Below are 17,748 nucleotides of genomic sequence, written 5' to 3'. Positions count from 1 at the left end.
CACTGTTTGGCTATTAGAAATAAAGCCACAATGAACATTGTTGTACATGTTTCATGTCAGCATAGAACATTTTCATTTCTTTCAGATCTCTAGCAGTATAATTTCTGAGTCACATGATAGATGCATGTTTTATCAGAAGGTACCAAACTTTTAGAATTGCGGTCCCATTTTACCTTCCCAACAGCAATGTCAGAGTGATTCAGTTTTTTTCACACCCTTGCCAGCATTTGGTTTGTCTTTTTTTTTTTTTTTTTTTTTTGAGACAGGGTCTCACTGTCAGCAGGCTGGAATACAATGGCATGATCTTGGCTCACTGCAACCTCCACCTCCCAGGCTCAAGCAATCCTCCTGCCTCAGTTTCCCAAGTAGCTGGGACTACAGGTGTGCACCATAATGCCCAGCTAAATTTTGTAGAGATGTGGTTTCACCATGTTACCTAGGCTGATCTTGAACTCCTGGGCACAAGTGACCTGTCTGCCTCAGCCTTCCAAAGTGCTGCTGGAATTGCAAGCATGAGCTGCCCTGCCTGGCCTACTATATTTTATTTTAGCCATTCTGTTGGATGTGTAGTAATATGTCATTGTAGTTTTAATTTGCATTTCTCTAATAGCTAACAATGTTAAACATCTTTTCATGTGCTTGTTTGCCAGCTGTATATCCTGTTTGGTGAAATGTCTGTTCATGTCATACTCATTTTAAAATTGTATAGTTACATTTTTAACTGTTATGTTTTGGAGTCCTGCAGAGCTCAGATATGTGGTTTGCAAATATTTTTTCTTAGTCTGTAACTTGTTCTTTTATTTTTCACATGTTCTTTCATAGAGCAAAATCTTTTAATTTTTAAAAAGACCAACTTACTACATTTTCCTTTTATGGATCATGCTTTTGATATCGAGTTAGAACTCTGCCTACCCCTAGATCACAAAGATTTTCTCCTGTGTTTTTCTTTAAAAGTTTTATAGCTTAAAGTTTTATATTTAAGCCTGTGATTCATTTTGAGTTTTTCTTTTTTTTATGTTTGAGATGGAGTTTACCTCTTGTTGCCCGGGCTGGAGTACAATGGCACGATCTTGGCTCACCACAACCTCCGTTTCTCAGGTTCAAGTGATTCTCCTTCCTCATCCTCCCAAGTGGCTGGGATTACCATGTTGTTCAGTCTGGTCTCAAACTCCCAACCTCAGGTGATCCACCCGTCTCGGCCTCTCAAAGTGCTGGGATTACAGGTGTGAGCCACCACACCCGGCCAAATTTATTTTTATATAAGGTTTATGGTTTGGGTCCAGGTTCATCTTTTCCTATGGAAGTCCAGTTGCTCCAATGCCATTTTTTTGAAAGCTTATTCTTCCATTGAATTGGTTCGCATGATGCTTGTCAAATATCTGTTGAGCATATTTGTATGGACCTATTTCTAGGTCCTCTGTCTCATTCCATTGATCTGTATGTCTGACCCTCTGCGGATACATGCCCTCTTGATGACTACAGTTACATGGTAAGCCTTAAAATCAAATAGATTCTTCCCACTTTATTCTTTTTTTCAAGATTGTTTAACTAGGGCCTGTACCTCATCATATATATTTTAGAATAAGTTTTGGCTATGTCTGTTGTCTATGCCTGCAAAAAAAATCTTACAGGGATTTTAGTATGCATTGCATTAAATTTGTAGATCAATTTTAGTCATGTGTTTAGACATCTCCTAATGTGTTTCTGTTACTAAGTTCTAGGTTGGCTCCATTATGGTCAGAGAACACATTATCATTTTGATTCTTTTATTTAGGTTGTTTGATGGTCTGTCCAGAATACTCATGAGTGCATGTATTGTGTTATTGTTGGGTGGAGTGTTCTGTCAGTGAGATACTGTTAGTTTATGTGTTGTTCAGATCTTCTACACCCTTGCTGATTTTCTCTTTAGTAGTTCTATCAGTTACTGAAATGGAGGTGTTGAAGTCCCCAATTTTAACTGTAAAGGTGTTTGAACTTTTAGCTCTATCAGTTTTTGTTTAATGTATTTTGAGGCTCTGTTGTTTGGTTAGTACATTTTGGGATCCTATATCTTCTGGTGGATTGAACTTTCTGTCATTACATAGTGTCCCACTTTGTCACTAGTAATTTTCTTTGCTCTGGAGTCTACTTTATCAGGTATTAATATAGCTACTCCTGCTTTTTGAAAAAAATAATGTTGGCATGGTATATTTTTTCTTTTCTTTTACTTTCAACCTATTTATCTTGAATTTGAAGTGGGTTTCTTGTAAGCAGCATAAAAGCTGTTGTTTGTTTTTCATTTTAAAATCCACACTGACTCCTTTGCCCCAGAAGTACTCACAGCGGGGGAGGCTTCTGAGCCCTTTCCTGAGCAGTGGTTCCTTTCAGTCCAATATCTTAGCAAAGCTGCAGTGGTTGCTGCTACTCTCTAAGCTTTGCAATGCCTCCCAAGGACGACAGCAAGAAGAAAGATGCCAGAAAGTCAACCAAGAAAGACAAAGACCCAGTGAACAGATCTGGGGGCAAGGCTAAATGTAGTCCAAAGTCAAAGTTTGGGACAAGCTCAGTAACCTAGTTTTGTTTGACAAAGCTATCTGTGACAATCTATAAGGAAGATCCCAACTATAAGCTTATGACCCCAGCTGTGGTCTCTGAGAGACTGAAGATTCAAGGTTCCTTGGCCAGGGGCTTTTTAGTAAAGGACTTATCAAACTGGTTTCAAAGCACAGAGCTCAGGAGTTTACACCAGAAATACCAAGGGTACAGATGCTCCAGCTGCTGGTGAAGATGCATGGACAGGTCCAATCACCTGTATGTTTGGAAAAATGAAACGACTAAATCAGAAAAGGAAAATCCATGCTGCCAATCTGTCTTTGGATTGGTATATTGGCATTATTTACATTTTAGGTAATTATGGATATGTTAGCACTTTATCCTGTGAGATTTGCCTATCATCTTGGATCTGTAGGTTTGTGTCTTTTGCCAGATTTGGGGGCTTTTTAGCCACTTCTTCAAATACTTTTTTGTTTGTTTTTTTTTTTTGAGAGAGTCTCATTCTGTCGTCCAAGCTGGAGTGTGATGGCGCTATCTTGGCTCACTGCAGCCTGGTCCTTCGGGCTCAAGTGATACTCCCACCTCAGCCTCCCAAGTAGCTGAAATTACAGACATGTGCCAACATGTCTGGCTCATTTTTGTATCTTTAGTAGAAACGGGGTTTCACCATGTTGGCCAGGCTGGTCTCCATCTCTTGACCTCAAGCGATCTGCCTGAGTACGCCTCCCGAAGTGCTGGGATTAAAGGCGTGAGCCACTGGGCCCAGCTTCAAATACTCTTGTTGTCCTACTTTCTGCTCTGTTTCTGGGACTCTGAGATAAATGTTAGATCTTTTGTTGTTGTCCCTCAGGTCAGGAACTTCTGTTCTTTTTCTTTTTTGCCTGGCTGAGTTCTGTTCTGTCTTTATGTTCATTGATTCTATCCTCTGTCACCTCCACTATTGAGCCCATGCAGTGAGTTTTTAAAATTTCCATTATATTTTTCAGTTATCTGATTTTCTTTTAGTTATTTATTTTTTACTTTCTATAACCAATTGTCTATTAAATTCTGTGGTTTTCATTTGGTTCCTTTTTATAATTTCCATTTTTGAGGATTTTGTTTCTTAATTTGTTTCTACCGAATTTCTAATTGACAGTCAGTGCAGTTTTAAGACAGTTGCTTTAAAACCCATATCAGGATTCACCTCGGTGTTGGCCTCTGTTGATTGCCCTTTCTCATAGGAATTGTGATTTTCTTGGTTCTTAGTACGATGGGTGGTTGTCAATGATATTGGAGGCATTTTATCAATTAGGTTGAGAAACCATAGGTCCTATTTAAACCTTTTGCTTGAGCAGCCAGTACCTGTTTCGCTTTCGCACCTAGGATGGTCTACAGTTGTGGTCTGTGGTTCCAGTGGTGGTTTAGTTTTCAGCAGCTTTGCGGTGCTATCTTGGTCTGCTTGGTTTATCCAGTGCTGCTGGGGCTCCTGTTGGTTCCTGCTGGTGCTCCTTGAAGGGGCTCATTGTTGTCTCTTAGTGATGGAAGTTGGCATCCCTCAACTGGTTCCCCACTCCTGCTGCCCTAGTGTCTGAGTAGGGGAGAGAGTCTTGGTCCGCAGGAATGAAGAAGCTTCCTGAAGCTTTAGGCCGCTTGCTGCAGCTTGGTCTTTCCTTCAGGCTCAGCCTTCCCACCTACCTGCCTCGGTAGCTCTTGATGGAAAAGGTGTCTCAGGGTTTGCAGGGAGAAGAGTCCCTCCCCGGGTTGCCTGTTTTTGGCTGAGCTCCCAGTTGATCTCCCTTTCCAGTCGTGTCTGCTTCACCAGAACGAACCTCATTTGATCCAGGGGAGGAATGAGCCTTCTGTTGCAAGGTTGAGGGTCAGGAAGCTGGGTGACAGGATGCATGTGCCTTGCTGCGTCCCGTGCCTCTCGTCCTGGGGTCCCAAACAAGTTTGCCCTCTTATTACCTTTCAGAGTTCTTTGGTTGTCTCTCTTGCCATTTCCAGGGTTTATAGTGTGCTTAGCATGGAGAAGCAGGGAAAAAGAGATCTATGCACCTTGTCACCAATATTAATTTTTTTTTTTTGAGACTCTGTTACCTGGGTTGGAGTACAGTGGCATGATTGCAGCTCGCTGTAGCCTCAACCTCCTCAGCTCGAGCAGTTCTCCTGCTTCAGCCTCCTGAGAAGCTGAGACTACAGACACATGCCACTACCCTTAGCTATTTTGTATAGAAATGGGGCTTCACCATGTGGCCCAGGCTGGTCTTGAATCCCTAGGCTTAAGCAATCTGCCTACCTAAGCCTCCTGAAGTTCTGGGTCTACAGGTGTGAGCCACCACACCAAGCCCACATTCAGATTTTTTTTTTTTTTTTGAGACAGAGTGTCATTCTGCCACCCAGGCTGGACTGCAATGGTGTAATCCTTGGCTCACTGCAAACTCCACCTCCCAGGTTCAAGCGATTCTCCTGCCTCAACCTCCTGAGTAGCTGGGATTACAGGTGCCTGCCAACACACCCGGCTAATTTTTGTATTTTTAGTATAGATGGGGTTTCACCATGTTGGCCAGGCTGGTCTCAAACTCCTGACATCAAGTGATCTGCCAGCCTCCGCTTCCCAAAGTGCTGGGATTGCAGCCGTGAGCCACCATGCCCAGCCTGGATTTTAATAATATTTTTCTTATTCCTTTTGTAAGTGCTTCTATTTTTAAATGATGTCTCAATCATTGTAATATGTGATTTCTAAAATTGATTTTTGTGGGGGTAAGAAATCAGTTTTCTAATGATGATTATACAATGTGAGAAACTTCACACATTGTCCCGCTAGATAGGAATTACTCACCCATATGAAAAGGAAAGAGGATGGAATAGTGCAGGAGGAAATATTAGCAATAGTTCTGTGCAAGATCCCCTGTAGAAAGCTGTCGCTCCTCTGCAAAAGCAAGGAAATGTATTTGTGTATTTGTTTCGTGTATTTGTTTGCTAGTGCTGCCATAAAAAGTGGCAAACAATGCATTAAACAACAGAAACTGATTGTCTCATAGTTCTGAGGGATAGAAGTCAGAGACCAAAGTGCTGAGGGGCCATGTTCCCTCTGAAGGCACTGGGAAAGGGTCTGTTTCAGGCCTCTCCTACCTTCTGGTGGTTGCTGGATTGTGGTAGCAGAACTCCAGTCTTCACGTGGCCTTTCTCTGTGTGCCTGTCTTTGTTTAAATTTCCCTTTTTTATAAGGACATCAGACATACTGCATTAGGGGTCCAACCTACTCCAGCGTGACCTTATCTTTTGTTCTGTTTTTGAGACAGTGTTGCTTTGAGGCCTAGGCTGGAGTGCAGTGGTGTGATATCGGCTCACTGTAACTTCTGCCTCCTGGATTCAAGTGATTTTCCTGCCTCAGCCTCCTGACTAGCTGGGATTACAGGCGCCCGCCACCATGCCCTGCTAATTTTTGCATTTTTAGTAGAGATGGGGTTTCACCATGTTGGCCAGGCTGGTCTTGAACTCCTGGGCTCAAGTAATCCACCCACCTCGACCTCCCAAAGTGCTGGGATTACAGGTGTGAGCCACTGCACCCAGCCCCCCGTGACCTTATCCTAACAAATTACATCTGCAATGACCGTTTCCAAACAAGGGTCACATTCATATTTCTAAGTGCTTCTATTTTTAAACGATGACTCAGTCATTATATTTTTTATTTTCTTTTTCTTTTTCTGAGATGGAGTCTCGCTCTGTCTCCCAGGCTGGAGTGCAGTGGTATGATCTCAGGTCACTGCAACCTCCACCTCCCGGGTTCAAGCAATTCTCCTGCCTCAGCCTCCTGAGTAGCCAGGACTACAGGCGTGTGCCACCACGCCCAGCTAGTTTTTGTATTTTTACTAAAGATAGGGCTTTCACCATGTTAGCCAGGCTGGTCTCGAACTCCTGACCTCGTGATCTGCCTGCCTCAGCCTCCCAAAGTGCTGGCATTACAGACGTGAGCCACTGCACTGGCCACCTCAGTCATTATAATGTGTAATTTCTTTTTTTTTTTGAGACGGAGTTTCACTCTTGTTACCCAGGCTGGAGTGCAATGGCGCGATCTTGGCTCACCGCAACCTCCGCCTCCTGGGTTCAGGCAATTCTCCTGCCTCAGCCTCCTGAGTAGCTGGGATTACAGGCACGTGCCACCATGCCCAGCTAATGTTTTTTGTATTTTTAGTAGAGATGGGGTTTCACCATGTTGACCAGGACGGTCTCGATCTCTTGACCTTGTGATCCACCCGCCTCGGCCTCCCAAAGTGCTGGGATTACAGGCTTGAGCCACCGCGCCCGGCCCTATAATGTGTAATTTCTAAAGTGATTTATTTTTGTTGGGGTAAGAAATTCATTTTCCAAACCAAACAATTTATATTCTCACTCATAAGTGAGAGCTAAGCTATGAGGATGCAAAAGCTTGAGAATGACACAACAGACTTTGGGGACTCAAGGGGTAAAGGGTGGGAAGGGGCGAGGGATAAAAGGCTACAAATTGAGCGCAGTGTATACTACCCAAATCACCACTTACGAACTTACTCATGTACCAAAACCTGTTCCCCAATAACCTATGGAAATAAAAAAAATTTTTTTAAAGAATTTCATAATACAATTGCAAGTATTAACAGCAAAATAGACCAAGCTGAGGGAAGAATCTCAGAGCCTGAAGATCGGTTCTCCGAATTAGTCAGACAAAAATAAAGAAAAAAATGAATGAACAAAACCTCTGAGAAATATGGGATTTTGTAAAGAGACCAAATCTATGACACATTGGCATCCCTGAAAGAGAGGGTGAGAAAAGAAGCAACTTGGAAAACATTTGAGGCTATGGTTTACAAAATTTTCCCCAACCCCCCAGAGAAGCCAACATTCAAACCTAGGTAATGTAAAGAATCCTTGTGAGATACTACGCAAGACGACCATCCCCAAAACACATAGTCCTCAGATTCTCCAAATCCTCAGGATCTCCAGGGTCGACATGAAAGAAAAAATACTAAAGGCAGCCAGAAAGAAGGGGCAAGTCGCCTACAAAGGGAACCTCATCAGGCTAACAGTGAACTTTCCGGCAGAAGCCCTACAAGGTAGTAGAGACTGGGGGCCTACATTCAGCATCCTTATAGAAAAGAATTCGGCTGGGTGCGGTGGCTCATGCCTGTAATCTCAGCACTTTGGGAGTCTGAGGTGGGGGGATCATGAGGTCAGGAGTTTGAGACCAGCCTGATCAACATGGTGAAACCCTGTCTCTACTAAAAATACAAAAATTAGCTGGGTGTAGTGGGTTACACCTGTAATCCCAACTACCTAGGAGGCTGAGGCAGGAGAATTGCTTGAACCTGGGAGGCAGAGGTTGTAGTGAGCCAAGATCGAGCCACTGCACTCCAGCCTGGGCAACAGAGCAAGACTCCATCTCAAAAATAAAAAAGAAAAAAGAAAAGAAATTCATTTTCTGAAACAGGGTCACAGGCCGGGCATGGTGGCTCACGCCTGTAATCCCAACACTTTGGGAGGCCAAGGCAGGAGGATCACCTGAGGTCAGGAGTTTAAGACCAGCCTGGCCAACATAATGAAACCCTGTTTATACTAAAAATACAAAAAAATTAGCTGGACGTGGTGGCAGGCACCTGTAATCTTAGCTACTCAGGAGGCTGAGGCAGAAGAATTGCTTGAACCTGGGAGGTGGAGGTTGCAGTGAGCAGAGATTGCACCACTACATTCCAGCCTGGACGACAACAAGACTCAGTCTCAAAAAAAAAAAGACCGTTCACAAACACCTCACATTCTGAGTGCTAGGGATTAAGACTTCAACATGAATTTTTGTGGGACGCAACAACACATAACTCTCAAAGAGAAGCTTTAGGTGTTTGGAAGGTCCTCTGTTTCATCATCGACGCTAGTAAAAAGTTATCTGGGTACTAGAGTCAAAATATATTTAAACTCCCTGGAACCCCAGACACCAGCTTGGTCTTAACCAATAAAAGAGGGAAATATTCCTAAAAAAACCTTTCTGTGGTCTGTAAGGGAGAAAAGACCCATGAATTGTATAAGAAGGAAGGCCCTTCCGACATGAAAGAAAGAGAGGCTCCTGAGTTCCTGTGTGTGTCAGGCACCATACTAAGCACTTCACAAACATGATCTCACATAACACTTGAACTCTATGAGGTGGTACCGTGATCCGTATACAAGGATAATCTGAGGAGAAGCAGCAAAGAAGCTCCTCCCCCACTTGCTGCCCTGTGGCTAGTGGCAAGGGGGCTTTCCAGAGATGGGGGAAGTAGGTCAGACCTAGGTGAAGTAAGAGGAAGTGTGGCCTGGGCAAGGGAGGGAGCTGGGGATTGGGTGAAGTGACCTGGATTGGAGACCTGGCTCTAGAATGTCTTGCTATGTGGCTTTGGGTAAGTCCCTTTCTTTCCAGGGTGGCAGCTTACTGTCAGTGAGAGCTTTGGCCTGAACCATCTTAAGGTTCCATTCGGATGCCCCACTTTAGTGGGGGTAGGTGAGAATTCTAGAAAACAGTGCTGTTCCTGGGGAGTGTGAAAAAGCAATACAGTTTCTGGGGACCACTTTGCTGGTCTTTGGGCCTGATGTGAAAGCTGTGGAGGCAGTCCCGGGACCCAGCACATGGCCGGCATCCTGGCTTTCGCAGGTTGAGATTTTCCATCATTAGGAAGGGATAGAATTTCTCAAGATGCCAAGTACTTGTCAAATTGAAGATATGCCAAAAGAGGGTCATGAAAGTCATAGAATACTTTAAATGTTTACATTTAAATATTTTAAAAGGTTTATGCTTACCAAACTAATGCATTTAACACTCACTAAAAAGCAGAGCAGAAGACTGGAAGCAGTGTCATGACTAATTCCAGCACTTTGGGAGACCAAGGTAGGAGGATCACTTGAGGCCAGGAGCTTGAGACCAGTCTGGGCAACATAGAGAGAACTTATCTGCACAAAACATTTAAAAAAATTAGCCAGGCCTGATGGCACACGTCTGTAGTCCCAGCTACTTCAAAGGCTGAAGCAGAAGGATCCCTCGAGCCCAAGAGTTCAAGGCTGCAGTGAGCTATGATCGTCCCACTAAACTCCAGCCTGGGGACAGAGTGAGGGAAAAAAAATCAGAACCAGCTGGGCTGGTTCACACCTGATTACAGGTGTGGCTCACACCTGTAATCCCAACATTTTGGGAGGCCCAGGCGAGAGGATCATTTGAGCCCCAGAAGTTTGAGTTCAGCCCGGGTAACATTGTAAGACCTTGCCTCTGAAAAATAAGAAAGATTTTTTTTTTATCAAGCAGGATAAAAAAAGGAAAAAATAAAAGTAATATGAAGAAGTGGTGATAGCAACCCCTGGACAAACCGAAGCTGGCATTGGCTGCATCCTTGCAGGCAGGGCTTACTCCTCACCTCCACTGCATCAAGCCCAAGAGAAAGGCTGAAGGGGATGCTGAGAGAGTTAAAGCCAAGGTGAAGGACAAACCACGGAGAAGAGCTGCAAAGTTATCCCTAAAACTGCTCCTCCACGCCGGAACCCAAGCCTAAAAAGCCTCTGCAAAGAAGGGAGAAAGAGGTACTCAAAGAGAAAAGGGGGAAAGCAGATGCTGGCCAGCCTGGGAATAACCCTGTCTACCTAATGCTGAGAATGTGTAAGGGAGCAAGAATGGAGTGGCGGGAAGAATTAGGTAAGGTGCCTCTCCTCAAACCCTCCATTGGTTCCCCAGGTCACTGAAAATAAAAGCTAAAGTCTTCACCTACAAGGCTCTCAAGATTTGCCCCCTGTAGCGAGACAATTCTCCATGAAGCTCCTTTATTTCTGTACTTCCTTAAAGCAGAGACGTGGCTGCCTTTGTTTGGACTCTTTTCAAGGACATTTATATGATGAACAGCCATGTAAGACAGTGTCCCTCTGGGGCGGGGGACAGGTTGGCATACTGCCCAGTGTCATACCATCTCCCACTGGGTCAGAGTTCAGGCAGGTCGGCTTGCAGCCATTATGGAAGATCTGAGTCCCTAAGTTCTGGGTTCCTCAGCTGTGATGCACACCCTCGAATGGGCAGTACCCACCCAGACTGCTCTGTGTCACCCCACTGTCCTCAGAAAGGAGGATGGAGGATGGGGCAAGTGGAAGTTCATGCTGCTCACTATGCCTGAAATGATAAAATAGTTTGTCTCTGATCCAGGAGTCCTGTGACTCTGCCAGCATCTGAGACTGTGTCAGGCTAACCTGTTAACCTGCCCTGCAAGTTAGGTAAAGCCCTGGAACCTCCACAGTTCTGACCACAAACACCTCACCCCATCTCCTACCACTCCTTCTGTTGCTCACCTTGCCTGGTCATGCTGGCCTCCCAGCTGTTCCTGGAACCTGCCAGGCACGCTCCTGCCTTAGGGCCTCTGCTGTCAGCCTGGAACATTCTACTCTGATGGCCATGTGATGTCCTTCAGATTCTTATCCAAATAGTTCCTGGATGGGGCCTTCTTGGCTTCTGTATTTGATTTAGCTAATTAATTAATTAATTTAGAGGCAGGGTCTTGCTCTGTTGCCTAGGCTGGAGTGCAGCGGTGCAATCATGGCTGACTGCAGCCTCAATCTCCTGGGCTCAAGCGAGCCTTCTGCCTCAGGTTCCCAAACTGCTGGAATTTACAGGTGTGAGCCACCATGCCCAGCCTGACTTCTCTATCTGAAACAGCCTTGCCACCAATAAACTGGTGAACTTTTGCCAATCTGATGGGTGAAAACGGTATCTGAAAGTTTTAAATTTATCTTTTTTTAATTTATTTCTATTTCAGTATAGATATAAATATATAGAGATACACAGACATATAAATGGATTTATATATTTTCTATATTATCCTATATCTATATATTCTATAGTATCTATATTTCTATTACTATTTTATTATGCTTGAGTTATTTTTGGGCTTATGCCTGTAATGCCAGCACTTTGGGAGGCCAAGGCGGGCGGATCACCTGAAGTCAGGAGTTCGAGACCAGCCTGGCCAACACAGTGAGGCCCCGTCTCTACTAAAAATACAAAGATTAACTGGGCATGTTGACTCACGCCTGTAATCCCAGCTATGCGGGGGGCTGAGGCAGGAGAATTGTTTGAACCCAGGAGGCAGAGGTTGCAGTGAGCTGAGATTGCCACTGCACTCCAGCCTGGGTGACAGAGTGAGACTCCGTCTCAAAAAAAAAAAAAAAGTCATTTTTATTTCCTTTCCTATGAATTATCTGTTCTGAACCTTTGCCTATTTTCCTATTGTGTTGTTTGTCTTCTTCATACTTATTACTTATTTGCCTGTGATGTGATTAAATATTTTTCTCAACTTGTCATTTGTCTTTTGAGTTTGCTTATGGTGTCATGATTGTTGTTATGCTATGTAAGTTTTTAATTTTTATGTAGTTAAATTTGTCAATCTTTTCTTTTATGGCATCTAGATTTTCAATCATACCCAGGTCTTCTAATTGCAAGATTATAAGGAATTCATGCTTTCTTCTGTTTTTCTAGTACCTTTATGGTGTCATTTCAAAATATACACATATTTCATCACTTGGAACTTGCTTGGAGTAGTAAACTTTTTGGATTCAACCTGTAGGTTTTTTTGACTACCCAATTGTCTCAGCCCCTTTTATTATGTATTAATTTATTTAACAACACATAATAGAACCATTTATTAAAAACTGTACTGAAAAATTACGTGTGCAACAATGCCTGTTTCACCCATTTTACAGTGGGTACACTGTGGTCTGGGGTATTTATTAACTTGCTCAAGCCTTTTGGTAAGCAGAGTTTGCAGCTTTTCTGAGAATCTGCTTGCATGCTCCTACCTTCCCCAGCCTCCCAAGCCATCCTGTGGTTCAGACACCCCCACCTTGTGCAGCCAGGCTCTCAGCAAAGCCAGTAATCCCATGTGTTAGCTTGCACTGGGGCAAACCTGTTTCTCCAGGATGCACAAAGGGTTCCAGGCCCCATGGACACAACCTCCCTGGTTTAGCTAAACCTGGTGAGAAACCTCAGAAGTGGCCTGACCCCTTTCTGTGACTGGACAGGATTCAAATTCAACATCCAAGATCCCCAGTGAGCTTGCCCACTCAGCTCCCTGAGTATTGCTGGAGTGCCAGGTGCTACTTTAATTTCTGCATGTACTTTAGTCTATTTCTGTGCTTTGCTCTGTTCCGTTGTGTTTTGTGTGTGTGTGTCTGTGTGTGCACGCACCAGTTTTAATTACTGAAATTCTATAATGTTTTAACATCTAACAGGGTTAGTTCCCACCTCCTTGTTCTTCATTTTGAGAGCCTGTTTCTGGACTAGTCTTGTTTAGTTTTCTATAGGAATTTTAGGAACCAATAGGGTAATTAAAACCAAAAAACTAAACCACACAAGATCTATCAATCCTATTAGTACTTTTATTGGGATTATGTTAAATTTTACTTAAGGAGAACTGAGATGTTCATGAATCCACAGATATCATTCACCTTTCTATTAGACTGTTTTATTTGTAAGATGGGAGTAATAATAATACCAGTCTTGTAGGAGTGTCCTCAGAATTAAATGATAAAATGCACGCGAAATAGACTGGGGGTGAACACATTGCTTTGCCACTTAGCTGTGTGAACTCGGGCCTGGTAGGCTGTTCTGAACATTGCTCTCTCATTTGTCAAGGAGGATAGATAAAATTTGCATCTGCTGCACAGGACTGTAATGAGGGTGAAATCAGACGAAGCATGCCAAGTACCCAGTAATCTGCCTTGAACATAAGTGCGCAATAAATATTAGCTGTTTTTCTAAAACATAGGCCACCCCTGGGCAAGGGAAGTGGACTTAAGACAAAGCAGCTTGGCGTGGTGGCGCTCACGCCTGTAATCCCAGCACTTTGGGAGGCCGAGGTGGGAGGTCAGGAGCCTGGTTCGACCAGCCTGGCCAGCGTGGTGAAACCCCGTCGCTACTAAAAATACAAAAAATTAGCCGAGCGTGGAGGCGGGTGCCTGTAATCCCAGCTACTGGGGAGTCTGAAGCAGGAGAATCGATTAAATCCGGGAAGTGGAGGTTGCAGTGAGCCAAGATCGCGCCACTGCACTCCAGCCTGGGCGACAAAATGAGACTCCGTCTCAAACAAACAAACAAACAAAAACAAACAAACAAACAGAAAGTAAAAGAAAAAAGCTTGGAGGGATCCACCTCAGGTGCAAGGCCCCAAGGTCAACTCATCTTTCCCAGAACCTATGTTATCGTTGGTTCCCACTTCTGACTTTCCCGGCGCGTCTGGGATGGGAAACTGCGATTTCAAGGGTCCCAGGACGTTCAGGGACTGACTCCAGGACCCAGCCCCAGCCCAGGGTGCCCGGCGCTGCCACGTCTCGCACGGTCAGTCCGTCGGACGGCAGCAGGCGGGGCCAAAGCAGTGCCCGACCCAGAGCGCGATCCGTCATGCCTTACGCCGGCCATTCTGCGACCCGAGTCGCCGGTGGGGTGGCACCGGGACAGAGAAACGTGACTCTGCGGGGGGGCGGGGCCAAGTACGCGCCCGGAAGTCCCGGGGAGGGGTGTGACGTACATCCGGCGAGTAGCTGGCGGACCGGAGTGCTGCTGGTTAGTGTGCTCTGAGGGAGGGTCCGAGCCACTCGCCGTTTTGCCGAAGGAGCCCCTCAGGCCGTGAGTCTGGGGGCGCGTTGGGGAGGGGGAGTTGGGGCCCGAGAGGCTAGGGCGGAAGGCGGGGAGGTCGGGGCGGAGGCCGGCCCTGGCGGGGTTGGGGGGGGAAGTGACACGCAGGCGGTTCTCTGGGGCCGCGGGCTGATTCTGGGCGGGGACGGGCCGACTCGACCGGATCTGCTCCGTCCCTTGCTGTCGTCTTTGGCCTGGGGTCCCGCTCGGGGGTCTCGCAACTGCTGATCCGGATAACAGTTTCTTGTCTGTACCGTGCTCTCCGGTTTGCGAAACGGCTCCATGTCCTCTGTCTCGGAAGAGCCTCACAGCCCTGGGTGAGGCGGGTGGGAGCCCTTGATGATTATCCCTGTTTTCTAGACTCGGGGTCTGAGGCTGGCTAAGCCTCCGCAGTTAGCGTGAGCGCTCGAACCTGGTCTACAGGCTGTTAGTCCAGGGCTTTCCCTCAAGTCAGCGCTCGGTTGTCGTCCGATGGCTCGGGTCGAACCCTGTATTTTCTCATTCCACCTTCCCCTTTGCCCCTGTCTGGTCTCTGCATGGAAAAATTTCCTTATGTGCATTTGACATAGATTAGCGTTTTCTTCACGATTCTAGCCAGTGGGTCAGGAGCATCTTTATCCTGATTCCATCTACTTCGGTAACGATAGGGGCTTAGGGAGATTTGCCATGGGGCTGACCTTTGACATTTACCCCGCCGCTAAGCAGAGTTAGCTAAAAGCTGGCCACTTACTCTCCAAAATCTGCCTGGAATGGCGTCTTAAAGTTGCCCTGAGCATGTATAACAAGGAATGTGTAAATTTTTAAATTTACTAATGATCAGATTGGTGCACTTTCTTTTTCTGTTAACATTTGTTTGAATCATTTAGCCCTGGACTTTGCAAGTTTTGATTTTGAGTACATTAGCAGTATTTTGTTGATAGTTTAGAGAACTACCTTAAATTTTGATTACTCTAACTTCCCATAAGGTAGTAGAATGGACCAAGAATAGAAAATAAATAGAATGCTAGTTATTACAACACCATTCAAAAGATGTGATGAGTTATAAGGAAGAGAACTTCAGAAGATCATCCTGTGTAGTTGGTGGGTTAAATAAGTTTTAGGATTTTTCTTTTTCCAGCAATTTTGTGATTTGGGTTTGAATTTTATGTACTGTTAACAGGAAGTGCGTAGGCTTTGGTGTTAGATAGAGATGAGGGTGTAAGCCCTGGTACTATTACTTTTTCAGCTGAGCAGTCTTAAACGACTCAGCAAAACTAGGAGTATCCTCATCTTCATCTTGTTAAATGAGGCCAGTGATCCCTGCCTGATAGTGTTGGTGTGAGGAAGTCAGATGTACAAGTACTGTACAAATTGTAAAACTACTGATGAGTTGATGCAAATTCTGAGATCTTAAGGAGAGAGGAGCCACCAAGGCCATTTTCAGCTACTGAGGAGGCTGAGATGGGAGGATCTCTTGAGCCTGGGAGGTTGAGGCTGCAGTGTGAGCCTTGATGGCAACACTGCACTTCAGTCTGGGAGAGACAGAGTCTTGGTCTGTCTCAAAAAAAGAGGGATGGGGGGCATTTTCTTAACTTTGGGTAGCAGTACAACCCAACTCTTAGGGTCTAGTAATTATTATTTTTAACTCACCTGAAGAGTTTCTTCAGTCAGCCTCCCCTCTGATCACTCCTTTACAATCCAACACTTCTGTATACATTTGTACTACACTGGTTTGCAGTCAACACTTTACAGACTTAAAAAATGTTTAAATCACTTTAGAAGTATTTTCAACTAGATGAATTCTGCACAGGTGAAAAGGAGAAAATGCCACAATTCAAATAATTTTCATGGCGATTGAACTACTTTAATTTTCCATTTTATTTTCCCTTGACACTCCTGCTTTGAAGCCATTCCCTCCTTTGGAACACACAAATCAGCAGCAGCCAGGACTTAGCTACTTGGCTGCCTTAATTCCCTCCAAAATGATCTGAGTGGGCATGACCTTAATGAGGGGTGTGCTCTAAAGATGAGCTGCACTTCTCCAAGCAGTAGATTGGGAAAAGTACAGGAGGATGTCTGGTTTGAGAGAGTTGCAGAGGAAAGGCACATTGCTCTTTTACTTATTTACAGTAAATGGAAATTTAAGCACAGGAGCTTTATTAGGTATATTTAAGTTACTGGACTCCTTAAAGTGCAGACCAAATTTCCAGACAACACTATTAGATAATGTGCTAAATGTGGTCTGTCTTGCAGCTGAAATACATTTAAATGTTACCAAAAAGGCCAAAAAAAAAAAAAAAAAAAAATCACCTCATTAGTATTTTTTCATAAAAGCTTAGTATGTACCTCCACCCAAACTGCCAAACTCGATTTGGCTCTTACTGGTAAAAGCCATGAAAAATAAACATTAATTAGGCCCTAAAATTTATAGATTAGGCCATGGGCCTGATTAAAAATAAACCCAGTAATTGGATGAAAAACGTACTATCTTTACTTTTCAATTTACTCTCTCTCTCTTTTTTTTTTTTTTTTTTTTTTTGAGATGGGTTTTTTTCTTTATCACCCAGGCTGGAGTACCCATGGTGTGATCTCAGCTCACTGCAACCTCCACCTCCTGGGTTCAAGCAATTCTCCTACCTCAGCCTCCTGTGTAGCTGGGATTACAGGTGCGCGCCACCACACCCAGCTGTTCAGTTTATTCTTCATCTGGCATTCTTTGAATGAATGTAATGGGATTTTTGTGGGTAACCCTTTTAATGGTTACTGTTTGAGAATTTGATTGCAGTTGGTCATATCTAGTATAAAGCCCTGTGTTCAGATGCTCCTGCTGATGGAGAGGAGTAAAAGTGGGGACCTTCCATTTTTCTGCACTGTATCTGAGATGCTCAGGCAAAAATTTAGCATGACCAGGCAATGCTGAGAAACCTTGAGACCCACCAATGTGTCTAGATCCTATTCTCTCAGTTTCACTCAGAGGTCCTTTTGCTTATTACCAATATATGTAGACCTTTAGTAGCTTTTGATAACTATGGGATACAATAGAAAAAATAGTGTTAATATATCAGTACTGGTTAAGCTGTTTACTTGCTTGGGAACTTAGTGCTATATCCTGAACAAGTATTCTTTTTTTTGTTTGTTTTTTGTTTTTGAGACAAAACAAAGGGTCTCGCTCTGCCACGCAAACTGGGATGCAGTGACACTATCATAGCTCATGGCAGCCTCAAATTCCTGGGCTCAAGCAATCTTCTTGTCTCAGCTTCCCAAGTAGCTGAAACTACAAGCACACACCACCATGCCTGGCTAATTAAAAATTTTTTTTTTGCAGAGATGGGGTCTCTCTATGTTACCTACACTGGTCTTGAACTTCTGAGGTCAGGGAGGGATCCCTCACCCTAGCCTCCCAAAATGCTGGGATTAACAGTTGTGGGTCACAGGTGCCCAGCCTGAATATGTATTCTTATTTTAAGGAAATCGATTTGTAAAATGAGTTTGGGTGTGATTATTCACACATTAAAAGATTCTCTTCTTATCCTTTAATTGTTCTCTAAAACAGTGATGTCATTTCTTTTTATAAGTTGAGACCTGTATCTGTAAAAATG

General features: G+C 44.2%; 1 protein-coding gene across 2 annotated transcripts in view; it reads left to right on the top strand.

The window, feature by feature from the left end:
- The first annotated feature begins 8,009 nt into the window (after positions 1-8,009).
- Positions 8,010-17,748, top strand: part of SAR1A (secretion associated Ras related GTPase 1A) — a 30,025-nt gene continuing 20,286 nt past the window's right edge. The window contains exon 1 of one of the 2 annotated variants that reach the window (XM_032256230.1): positions 8,010-8,033. The gene's annotated coding sequence lies outside the window, so the exon portion shown is untranslated. Of the gene's footprint in view, positions 8,034-14,032; positions 14,162-17,748 lie in introns of those variants that run through there. The other variant, XM_032256229.1, reaches the window with a different exon arrangement.

This window comes from Sapajus apella, unplaced genomic scaffold, assembly GCF_009761245.1.
Source record: "Sapajus apella isolate SASKATOON/1434 unplaced genomic scaffold, GSC_monkey_1.0 scaffold94, whole genome shotgun sequence".
NCBI classification, from domain to species: Eukaryota; Metazoa; Chordata; class Mammalia; order Primates; family Cebidae; genus Sapajus; species Sapajus apella.
Note: the sequence above shows the minus strand (reverse complement) of the source record. Positions and strands in the feature narration are given on the sequence as shown.